The following is a 12,360-nucleotide window of genomic DNA, read 5'->3' as shown; positions in this document are numbered from 1 at the left end:
TTAATGTAGAGGAGAAAGAGTTCCTGATCCTCCAAAGTGGGGGTAAAGGGTTGGTTAACATGTTGCAATGTCACTTGTGTCCTGTGATCTGTGTTCTGCTCTACTGTGCTATTGGCAAAATAAGTCTAGTGTGAAGCCCAAAGTACCAGGTGCATGATGAAGTGAACCATACTATTGATCCTTTCCACCTTCTACAGAGGTGACATCTTCCTCTTGGATATGGTCCATGTTAGTCATCTGTGTTATTCTATGCTAAGCATCTATGGTATTTATTACATGGTAGGCATCTATGCTGTTTACTTTTTGCCCTAGTTAGAGTTGACTGTCAGCTTGGTACAGCTCAGAGTCACCCAGGAAGAGAAGGCAGTCTCCTTGGAGGGATTGCCCGGATCAGAATGGCTTGTGGGCATGTCTATTAATTGATGTAGGAGGGTCATGTTCACTGTGGGTAGCACTATTCCCTGGGAGAATGATCGTGGGCTATGTAAGAAAGCTAGCACAGCATGGGCCCACATAGGAGTCAGCAAGTAGCCTTCTTGCATGGTTTCTGCTTCGAGCTACTTGGTTGAGCTCCTGCTCTGACTTCCCTGGCAACCTGTAGTTGAAATAAACCCTTTCCTTCCCTAAGTCACAGCAACAGAAAGACTCTTGATGAGTACCCATGCTATTGTGTGTGTACACACATGCCTTTGGTCAGTGTCTAGATAACAAGCATCTTGAAGGCACATGCACCTTCTACCTTGGGTACTTGAATCATCCTAAGTGTTGGTTGAATTAGTGAGTAGGTAGGGAACTTGTATTCCCTTCTTGGATGGAAAGTAAAGACAACTGATGTTGATTCCATAGTTTGACCTGTGCCAATGACTCTGCTTGAGAAGATACCATACAAAGAACAGTCCCCTGGAGCACCACACTGACACTGAAGCTCCCCATGGTTTTCCAAATGATGCTGAGTGACCTGACTTTGCCCTTTTGCCCAGGATGCATCCCCAGCTCTCACGGGGACACCAGTCCTCATCTCTCCAGGCTCAGCTCAGATCTCTGCGTGTATGGAGGAGGCTTCCTCATCCCCTCCTCTATCCCTGCCTCTCTGCCTCTGGAGTTCCGCAGGGACCTCCTATCACGCAGACTTGTTCTGCTCCACTGCCAGGATCTTTTTATCTTTCTGTTACAGCACTCAACATGATACCCAGCACGGGAGTTTAGTCAACTTCTGTTCAGTGAATAAAATGAATGAATGCATGAATGAATGTGGAAGCACCATTAACCACAATCTTCCCTCCTTTGTGCTTGCTCAATTGTCATCCAAAAAGCAATAATCAAGACAGAATATGGCTGGCTACCACTGTGACACAACCAGGGTGCCGAATCCTGCTTCCCCCTGTAATCTACAGCTATTAGCAGAAGTAATGTACCACAGTGGGGTTTTCTGTTCTTTTTTCACCATCCAGCCTGAGCCTGGGAGGTGGCAGGTTGCCACACAGTAGATGGCGAGCCACATGTTCAACCTGGTGGGAGACATTCACCATTCCTCCTTTTTCACCATGCATCCTGCGGCAGGTGCCCTCAGAGACCTTTACTGTGCGCCAGGGGGACAGTGAGGTTGCCTTGGCGAGTTGGCGAGCCCAAGGTGCCCTGCTGTGGGCTTCTGTCAGATGCCGTTGGTTTCAGGTTGACTCTGCTCATGAGTAACGCTCCTGTCTTGCAGAAGAAATGACGTTTGCTATTCTGTGATTCAAGCACACTTGTTAATTATCATATTTTTAGCTGATACATAACATCCATTTTTAGAACATTCAGCAAAAAGATTGTCAAGCCTTTGAAGACATGTCTAGGGAACAAAACTCAGGAGAGTCATTTAAGAATTTTCTTTTACTTTTTGTCATTTTTTTTTTTTTTGTAGACGGTAAGATAGGAGGAAAATGCAACTTATTTTAAAACAGTGATTTAGCTTGTGTGTGTGTGTATGAGAGAGAGAGAGAGACAGAGACAGAGATAAGAGAGACAGAGATACACAGAGACAGAGAGAGACAGACAAACAGAGAGAAACAAACAAATGGAGAAGACACAGGAAGAGACAGGCACAAGGAAGGACAGAGAGACACAGAGCCAGAGAAATTAGGATATATTGTAGCACATAATTTCTAGTCTAGGGACTGTGATGACTGGGGACTCCCCTTCTAGCCATGTGACCCCATGCCAAGGACAAGACTGTTAAAGTTTAAATAACTGTAAGTTGAAATAGAATCCTCTTTCTGATGGCATTAGGAGGCATCAATAGAGGTAATAAGGTTACTGTAGGGTGGAGCCCTTACAAACAGCATTTGTGCCTGTGTAAAAAGATGCCAGGAAGCTACTGTTTCTCTATCCTATGAGAAGGCAGCAAGAAGCTGCAATCTACAGCCTAGAACAGGACCCTTGCTGGACCCCAGCTGGACTGGTACCTGACCTCCGACCTCTGTCTCCAGAAGATGAGACATGCATTTCTGATATTCGTAAGCCACACAGCAACCCTAGCTAACATAAAGCCATGCTTGTAAACAAGGGGTGTACCCTGATGTCTGTTTCAAATCACAAGGGCAGCTGTGTGACGAGAGATAAAAGAAGACTTAGTTCACACTAGGCTTGGTTTACATTTTTTAATATCAGAATTCAATCTCTGCTTTGAGTGAGGCCATTGGTAGCATAGAGTAAATACAAACTGCTTACATTTCCTCCTCAGGATGGGATTGTGTTTTGTCCTTTTAAGATGTAAAAGTACTGGCTGAGCTTGACTGGTCCTTCCTGTGTGTTCTCATTGGATGTCCTTTGCTGTGATGAAACACTATGACCGAACTAAGGGAGCAAGTTTACTCACCTTATACTTCCGGGTCACAGTCCATCACCGAGGAAGTCAGGGCAGGAACTCAAGCAGGAACTTAAAGAAACTGCAGAGGAAGGCTACTTGCTGGCTCACTACTAGGCTCAACCATGCCTAGTGTCTTATCAGACTCCACTCTGCTTTAAATGAGATTATTGATGGCATAGGACTCCTGTTTAGGAACTGATGCTGTCTACCACGGGCTGGGACCCATACATAAATTAAATCAAGGCAGCCTTCCACAGACATGCCCACAGGACAATCTGGTTAAGACTTTCTTCTCAGGTGACACCAGACCCGGGGTTGATTCTCAACGGTCCTAACGCTCCGACCCTTTAGCACAGTTCCTCATGTTATGGAGATCCCCAACCATAAAATTATTTTTGTGGCTACTTCATAACTGTAATTTTGCTACTGTTATGAATCATACTGTATATATCCAACATGTAGGATATCTGATAGGCTACCCCTGTGAAAAGGTTGTTCAAGGCCAAAGGGTCTCAACCCACAGTTTGAGAACCAGCGCTCTAAACTGTTGAGATGACAGTTAAAGCTGACTTTTGACACTATAATATTCTCTGGAATAGAAATGTAAATTTCTCCAGTTCACCTTTTATCTGAGAGACAGAATGGGGTGGGTGGAAGAATTGGGAAGTTAGGGGAAAAAGAAGTTCTTGTGTCCCCTTACTGTGGGGTAACCCCATGTTTGGCAGAGGGCTGTCCAAAAGCATATTGCTGGCTTTTGCCAAGGGTCCTTTGTGTTGTGTTGGGTTGTGTTGTGATTTGGGGGCCTCTTTCTCTAATAGCCCTACCAGGTACACGCAGAGCTCTGGGGCTGACAGCTGTTGGCATGTTCATGGTGATGCCATGTTCTCACCAAGTGTCTTAACCGCTTCTGCACAGAGACGTGCACACTAACTCTACACATGCCTAGTGTGTGTGAGTTCTTGTTGGAAAATACAGCCGTCAGTGTGTTCTTCCTATTTTTGTAAACCTCAGAGTTAAGATGAGACTGGACACCAGAGTGGGGAGTGAGCGTGGAAGTTGATCTATGGAACAGAGTCATGGGGATTTTCAGGAGGTTGAGATCTTGATACATTTCACGGAGAAGGAACATTTCTCAGAACACTTCTCTACTGAATAATGTCACCCAGAGCACAGGTCAGAGTTAGGACTCGGCCTTCCCAGTCAAGCCTGAGAGTCACCCCCCCCCCCTGCTGTTTCTGCCATTAAGAGGTGACAGGAGTCGGGAGAGGTATCAAAGAAGGAGTGGGTGAAGAGAGACAAGGGGGAGCTGAGGGGGAGACTATAGAGGTCCTGTAAGAATTGTGTGGCCAGGGACCAATTCCAGGGGTGCCTCTGGTGAGTGCAGCCAATGAACAGAGCAGGGCAGCTCTCCTCTTTTGCTCAGGAGCCAGAAACGAGGCTGTCCATCTATCCATCTACTTCTCATTCTCCTGAAACTGTTTTCCTTGGGGTCAGCAACAGGGCTCCTATGGTGCTCAATCAATGGTTGGTTATCAGCAGCCGCCGGATCTACTCTCCAGGAGCCACAGACACAGTCGCTCAGGACTCTTTTGCTTTGACGTGATTTCTGCCCTGGGTTCATTCTCTGAGCTCTTTTCTCCTTCCTGCCTTTCCTGTACAGCAGTGGTTCTCACCCTTCCTCATGCTGGGACCCTTCAGTACGGTTCCTTTTGTTGCGGTGACCCCCTAACCACAAAATTATTTTCATTGCTACTTCATAGCTGTAATTTTCTCCTGTTATGAATCATAATGTAAATATCTGACATGCAGGATGTATGTTCATTGTTACAAACTGACCCAAAGGGTTTGTGACCCTCAGGTTGAGAATCTCTGCTATACGGCCTTTCCTCGTCTCTTTGAACATTGGAAGGTGAGACCTTAGGCTCAGTCCTTGGACTTTTTCTGTTCTCTGCCTGCACTCCTTCCCTAGGTGGTCTCATTGAGTAATTAAGTATTAATCATCACATGTACACAGGCATTTCCCCACCGAATGGTGTCCTTGTCGTCCCCACCTTGTGGGTCACCTCAACCTACAGTGAACAAAGCCAAATGCTTGGTCTTCTGCTACTGCTTTCTCTATCTCAGAAAATGACAGTCCTATCCTCTGCAATTGCCAGGTGAATCAACTGTTAGTCAACCCCCTGCCTCCCGCAAGTATAGGGCTCCTCCTCCTCCTCATGTATCTTGTGGCCAGTCTTGCGGTCTCTGCTCCCATCATACCCCAGCTTCTGAGCCCAGGCCACGGTTGCTCTTCTCTTTCATCTGACTGATAGTCTCATTCCTGTCCTTATGCCTTTTCATCCATCCTTAACTGCGTTGCCATGGTGATCCAAAAGAAAGTTACATCGTGTCTCTTCCCTGGTGATGATCCCAGAACCCTTTTGGAGCCCTAGGCTCTGGCTGCCTCCCACCTTCCTGTCCTTTCTCCCATCCCGTCTGCCTGACTCCTCTGTCTCCCCTGACCATCCTGCTTCTCCTTTAATATCCTGGACATCCACTGTCATTTCCAGATGCCTTTCCTCCCACCCCTGGGTGAATGCTACCCAAGGGTCACGCCCTCTTTGGACTCCTTCCCTGACCTATGTGTCCCACAGTGCTTCCTGCTTCTGCCAAGGTAAGTAGCTGGTGGAGTTAGAATATCCAGCACCTGTCTGTCTGTCTGTCCCCAGGAAAGTAGGAAACCAAAGACATCTCCCCGGCTTCTTCACTGCTGCATCCCTGAAACTCGCTGGAGTGGCTGACACAGAGCAGATTGCCCAAGTGCACACGCTGGAATGGTAGGCACTATGTGAATGGTAGAAGACGGTGAAGACATGGGTGACCAGACTTGGCAGGAACATGCAAACCGCCTGAGATCCATGGGGCCTCCAGGGAGGTGGAGGCCCCCAGGTGTGTCTTATGTGGCTGTGCCTTCACGCTTCGGACCGATTGTGTCCTCGTCACTCCGAGGCTTCTTGATTTTTGAATCTACTGCAGGCATCCTTTGGCTGCTTGGCATGGCATAAACGAGGAAGAAAATTGGTCCCCATGGGGCCTGGGCTCACTGTCGAGGGCAGCTGCTTTCTATTTCTCTCCTTCCCCCTCTCCTTCCTGCATCATGGTGTTTCCTGAAGGGATTGCTGTATCCTAATACCCTCCACTTGACCTGAGTGATGCCTCCAGTCAGCCACTTTGCCTGCTCTCTGTATTTCCCAAGGATGAAATTGTCAGGCAAAATACAAACTTTGAAGCCTTGCTGGAAAAGGATGCTCTTGGCCAATGGCAGTATGCTTAGTCTTGAGGGAGAAACCTGTTGTGGCTTAACCATGAGCCACACATAAAGACTATAGCTTTTGTCTTCATGATGACAGACGCACACAGAGAAGAGATGCTCACTTTGTAGAGAGTGATATGTGTGTGTGTGGCGGGGGGGTGAGGGGACAGGATACAACTGGGGTCTTCTACACATCTGTACACCAATGGGCTATGCTTGTCTCATTTGGTGCCCAGGTAAGCCCCCAGATTCCCAGAGAAGCTTAACCCATAGAAGAGAAAGCTAGAGACAAAAGTCTAAGCAGTCACCATAGCTAGAGGGCAAGAAAGAACAATGCCACTTAGGTTGTCCTCAAAACAGATCTGACTTCATTATCAAGATGCTGGGTTCAAAAAGCTCTGCCTGGTACCCTAGTACTCCCATGAGCAGGAGGTTCACAGATAGGAAAGGCCTAGAACATGGTCCAATAGCTCAGCTGCACAGGAGGCTGGACCGGAAGCCTCCCAGCCCTCATATGTCCCCTGTAGGGTGCCACCATGTTGCTCACACTCATGACCATGCTAGGTGGTCATGAATAGGAAGAGAGACAAGGGATAACATCAGGACATGTGTGATAGTGTGTTCTGGAGTGTTTCCAAGATGCTCTCTGGGAGCCAGAGGAGTAATACTAGGTGAAGCCGGCATGGCCGGCAGCTGAGGATGGTCCTATAAGAGGCAAGAACGAAGGCTGGCAAGTGCTGGTTCTACCATTGAATCTGGGAGACCACCAGGGACACACCCAGTGGTTCAGGTAGCAGAAGAGAGGAGCAGATAGATCCAAGCACAAGTTCTGCCCTTCGTTTAAAGCTGTGACCATGAGTCTCTTGACCTCCTGAACCTTAGGTTTTCTAGCAGTAGATGGGGATAAAATAACACAATACATTTTTGATATCAGAGGCAGCAAATGTAGTGAGCTTAGCCCAGCATGGATACCTTAACAAATGGTACCTCACGGACACTAAAAGTGAAAGCAGTATGGGGCTGGTGTCTGAATTCCCAATACCTTAGTTCGGAGTGTGGCAGAGCAGACCTTTATTTACTCATGAGTGGGTGGAGTCCTAAATATAAACAAGACTGGACCCTCTCAGGATGGTTTGGTAAAAGACTGGATTTCTAAATATAATAGGATACCTAAGTAGGAGGTCTTGGTCCCCTTGATGTACTTTTTCTGAGTGCTGGAGGCTTTGATACTTGTCAATTCCATATTCACAGGGGCATCTCAGTTGGTGCCCCAGGCAGTCGGCTTCTGGGCAGTCAAAGGCTAACTGGGGAGATGCCTGGCTTTGGAGTTTGCTGTTGATCCCCAGGAGCCACAGATAACTTTCAAGGCAAGTCTCCAAACCCTTGGGTTTGTGACTTCATGCTACCTTTCTGGGTCAAACTGATTTTCTTTGGAAGAAACTTCTGGCAATTCTTTTTCTGTTCAACCACATCAATTGTGAAGTGAAGTCACATTAGCCCGAGTTGTCCATGGGTATTTTATCCTGGCAACAAAGCTGAGTTAAGCTTGCGCTCTCTCTCTCTCTCTCTCTCTCTCTCTCTCTCTCTCTCTCTCTCTCTCTCTCTCTCTCTCTCTGTATCTATGTGACTGTGAGAGTGTGTGAGTGTGCAGGGGATGGGAGCAAGTGTGTTGGAAGGCTTGTATCTGGAGGGAACAACCTTGGCTACTTGGCCTTCCAACATTTACTGCAAGCTCACAATGGCAATTCTCCCAGTTCTCAAATCAAACCAGATGGAGAATGATACTGGAGAACACGGGATTGCTGCCAGGTTGGTGCCCTTTAGAAAGCATCCCCCTCTCTGAAATGAAGCCCTCTTAAAGATGCATTAGCACGGGGCTGTGTCCCTGTGCCCCCAACAGGCTCATTCCCTGTCTGTTCCTCTCAGCTCTGGAGACAAAAACCATATTCATAATGTGATCACGTTTTCATCTGACCAGCGGTGTTTAGTATGCATTGTTTCAGCTTGCCACACAGTGTATTAGGAGTGAGAGACAGGTGAGGGCAGAAATAGGGATTTCATTGGCCTTTTTGTTTCCAGAGTATGGGGAAAGCACCTTACTATGCAACAAACTACCTGTTTCATTCATTCATTCATTCATTCATTCATTCATTCATTCATTTATTGTGATGCTTGGGACAGAACCCAGAGCCTCATACATAGTTTCAGGGCGACTGGCTCTCCCATCCCCTGAGACTTTTCTGAAAGTTTCTTGCTTACATCCCAGTACAAAGGCTTTCCTGTTCAAGGCATTTGCTCGTTTATGGTTTGACATCTCCAGGTTATTTAAGGTGCAGCATTCTAGTGCTTTACCTATTTGAGAGAAAAATGTCAAGGATCATCTCATAGGGACCACACAGTGGTCACCACATACAAAAGTCTACATCCAGTGGTGTCTTGACTCCATAAACAGGGACAATATTCTGGGTCTTTTAAAAAAAATATTCTTTTCAAATATTCTTTTCTTCTTTTTAAAGAAGAAAAAAAGTGATGTTTTTGAGGAACCATCCCTGAAAACCTACTTCTGGTGTATTTTCTAGGGAGAACAAGAATTCCCTCTAGCATCCCTAAGAGGCAGCTTCATTTTGGCCTCAAGGTCCCTCTATGGTCCTTCATGACTGACTCTGTTAGACTTGGGTTGGGCTTGGGGACACACATCCTGTGCCACATTGGGGAATAGTCTAGTCAAGAGAGCCAGACAACGGTGTCATAGCCCACATTCTAAATGCAGCTTGTATGGCATCTCAGAGGTGCCGTATCTCGGCCTGTGCTGGGGAAGGCCATCCAAAGGAGACATTCTCTCTAGAAATCTCTGCAGCAGTGGAACAAAGCACACTTTCTCTTCAGGGACTTGAAAACCAAGTCCAAATCATGGCTTCAGAGTCTCAAGGTTTCCTTTCCTCGAAACAAAGAAAAGTATCGAAATCTAGTTTAGGGAAACTTTTTCTAAGGGAGATTGTTCCCCTCATGGGATGAGGGTATCTAGAACGTAGGTGACATCAAGGGGAATTAGTGGATATTAAATAGTCTTGGGCTGGGAGGCCCCATTTGAAAAACTTATGCGCGTATTAATTATGCACTGACATTTCTATACATGCATATAATGACCTTTGACCACATTCACCCCCATCACCTTTTCTCGTCACTCTCCTACTCCACTCCACTTCCCCTTAACTCATCTCCCACTTTTATGCCTTTTTTTTGACCCAATGATCTTAATTAGGTCACTGACAGAATCACAGATGAGCAGTAGTTTGCAAGAACATTGGGCACTTACCAGCTGCTACACCACTGAAGAAAATCTCTCTCTCTCTCTCTCTCTCTCTCTCTCTCTCTCTCTCTCTCTCTCTCTCTCCCCCCCCCCACACCCCCTGCCCCTTCAGCAACCATGAGCTGCCTGCAGGTCCTCAGGGAGTGGGCGGGACCTCATGACTCCCTCCTGAAAATCTCCTTTTTTATTAGAAGAAACTCAGGCCTTTCCAACAAAATCAAGCCCAAAGCTTTCTTATAGGAACATATGAGACATTTCATTAGTGATTCGTGAGGCCGGAAGGACTCTTAAATATCCCGTCAAGCCCAAGGGCCATATTTGAGACATCTGCGATCATATAATAGGCACTGTAAATTATTTTAAAGTACTGACTGTCTGGGAAAGCAGTCTATGAAGTGCTGGCCTGGGCCCCAGGGAGGGGCCCAGATGACCGGTTGGGAGGTGTAATATGTGTATTAGGATGTCCAGCACGATGTAAGACAAGTGTGCTGTTTCAGCCCATGGCACAATGCACAGGGCATATGAGATGAGGAGACCCTAGGAAAGAGAAGAGCAAACCCCGCCCCAAAGTGGTCAGTCCCTCAGGTGTGTGGAGCACTGCAGGTCGCCTGTCACTGAGTGTCTGTCCTCCATGAGCTTGAGGTTACAAGGCAGGTGCCCTCATAAAACTTTTGCACACTTTGCAGGAGAGGGGAGTGGCCGTTTTCATCTTTTATACTCTGGAGGATGGATGGCTTCTTTAGGGAGCACAACTTGAAAGTATTTGGAATCTGAAGATGTGTGTTCTAACGAGGTGTCACACACTGGTGATACAGTCATGTTCAGCTCATGCAGTGTGCGCTCGGTGTTTGTGGGGGATGGTTGGCAAAACCCAGGGGCAGGTCAGATCCTCGGAGGCAGGGTTCCTCAGAAAGGGAGAACTGTTAGAATGTACACACGTAGTAAAGTAGGTTTACTACCATAGGTTACAACCAATAGCAGTCTGCACATAGAGACACTAAAGCCCATGAGGTTGGGTGTCTCCTCTGTCCTAATCTGACACTAAAGGCCTCCTGGGAAGACTCTAGTCTTCATTCACGTTTGAAAACCATGAATCTGGATTCTGATGTTGGTGATTACAGCAGCAGCAGTAATAGGATGGATGCACTCACCAGCAAGAAGGGGAGGCAGGCAAGGAAGTCCCTGCTTTGTCTTCCCATCTCTTTATATCTAGGCTGCCTGTCTACATTGGTAGAGGGTCTTTCTTTCTAATCCATCCTGGAAATGCCCTCACACACCCCTCCAGAGGCATGCCTCTTGGTTGAGCCAGATCCCGTCAAGTTGACAGTCAAGATTAACCATCACAGGTACCTTACAGAAAAGATTTAATACTTGCATGGAACAGAGGCACACTTCCCCACACGTGTTGAATATTTCCTGTATTGCCCATGATCCCCAAGCTGTGTTATAAAAATTCCTGTCACACTGTATTGCTTAATGAGCAGTGACAATCTGAACTCTGTGAGTGTTCAGTTAGATATGTTTCCTCTTTTCAAATATGTTCATCCAAGTTGGTTATGTCTATTATTGACTCTGTCCCTTCAAGGTAATGTGATGCTTAAAAAGTGAGCTAGCTGGATTTTGAAAGAAATGCTTCCCGAGCAGAGAACATTGAGCATGAATGATCAGATATGTTTGGATTGTTTTCTGATTTTTTGATTGTTGCTAAAACTAATGAATCATTTAAAAGGGATTCATGCTTGCTTGAGAAATAAAAGAGATATCTTTTTTGGCAACAGAATTAAATGCCAGTTAAAACTTTCCTGGCTAAGGGTTTGTTTCCCTTTCTCTGGGGAGCAGGTAATCTGGGTGGAGCTGTGGGCCTTGTATGTACTAGGCGAGCATTTTACCACTGAGCTCCACTTCTAGAAAGAGTTTGGAAGTTTGAGTTGAGTGCATTTTTTCCCCTATATATATGATTGCGGTTTGGATGACTGTGACTACTAATGGCATTCAGGATGTTTTTCTTTTTTCAGTAAAGTCTGTGTAATCACTGGAAAGAATTGGAAAATAATATGCTTTAGTAAGACACATGACAGTATACTTCTTTGCTTTGTACATATATAATTTTATCAATTCTTTGAGAATTTTGTATAATATATTTTGATCATACTCAACCTTTCCCCCAACTCTTCTCAGATCTACCCCACTCATCATCCACTCAACATTATGAATATATATGTATATATATGCACACATATACATACATACATATATACATTATATATATTTATATTTATACTTATATTTTACCCATCAAGACTAATTTGTGCTTTCTTGGATTTGGGGCCTTTCCACTGGAGCATGGTCTACTTTCCAGGGGCTGCACTCTGAAAGAGAACTGATACTCCCTCTCCCAGGAGCTAACAATTGCCAATGGATCCTTTACGTGTATATTTTGAGTCATATCTTTCAGCTATGGAAAACTATCAAGCTAAGTATTAAAATGAGTTGAAATGGAAACTAAATCTTTACATTTCTGTTTGGAAAACTTAAACTAACATGTCTAAAAATGTTTATTTAGTCATGTAGTTTACACATACACACACACACACACACAAACACACACGCTCACATGCACACACATTTTTGCTCTAGAAATAAAAGAGGAAAACCTTTAAATCAGCAGCTCTTATTTTACCTTCAGCTCATTTAAAATATTTGGTTTTGTTGTTTCATTATTTATATTCCCCTCAAAAATACTTTATTTATTTTTTGACAGTTTCATACACGTATACAGTGTATCTTGATCATGTACACCTCCTCTTTCACACTGTATTAAAAAAATTTATTTTCATTTATGTATATGTGTGTGTCTGTAGGTGTGTATGTACACACATGTGCAGATACCCTGTGAAGCCAGAAGAGGGC

Source organism: Peromyscus eremicus, chromosome 22, assembly GCF_949786415.1.
Source record: "Peromyscus eremicus chromosome 22, PerEre_H2_v1, whole genome shotgun sequence".
In the NCBI taxonomy this organism is placed as follows: Eukaryota; Metazoa; Chordata; class Mammalia; order Rodentia; family Cricetidae; genus Peromyscus; species Peromyscus eremicus.
This window is presented reverse-complemented; position numbering follows the sequence as displayed.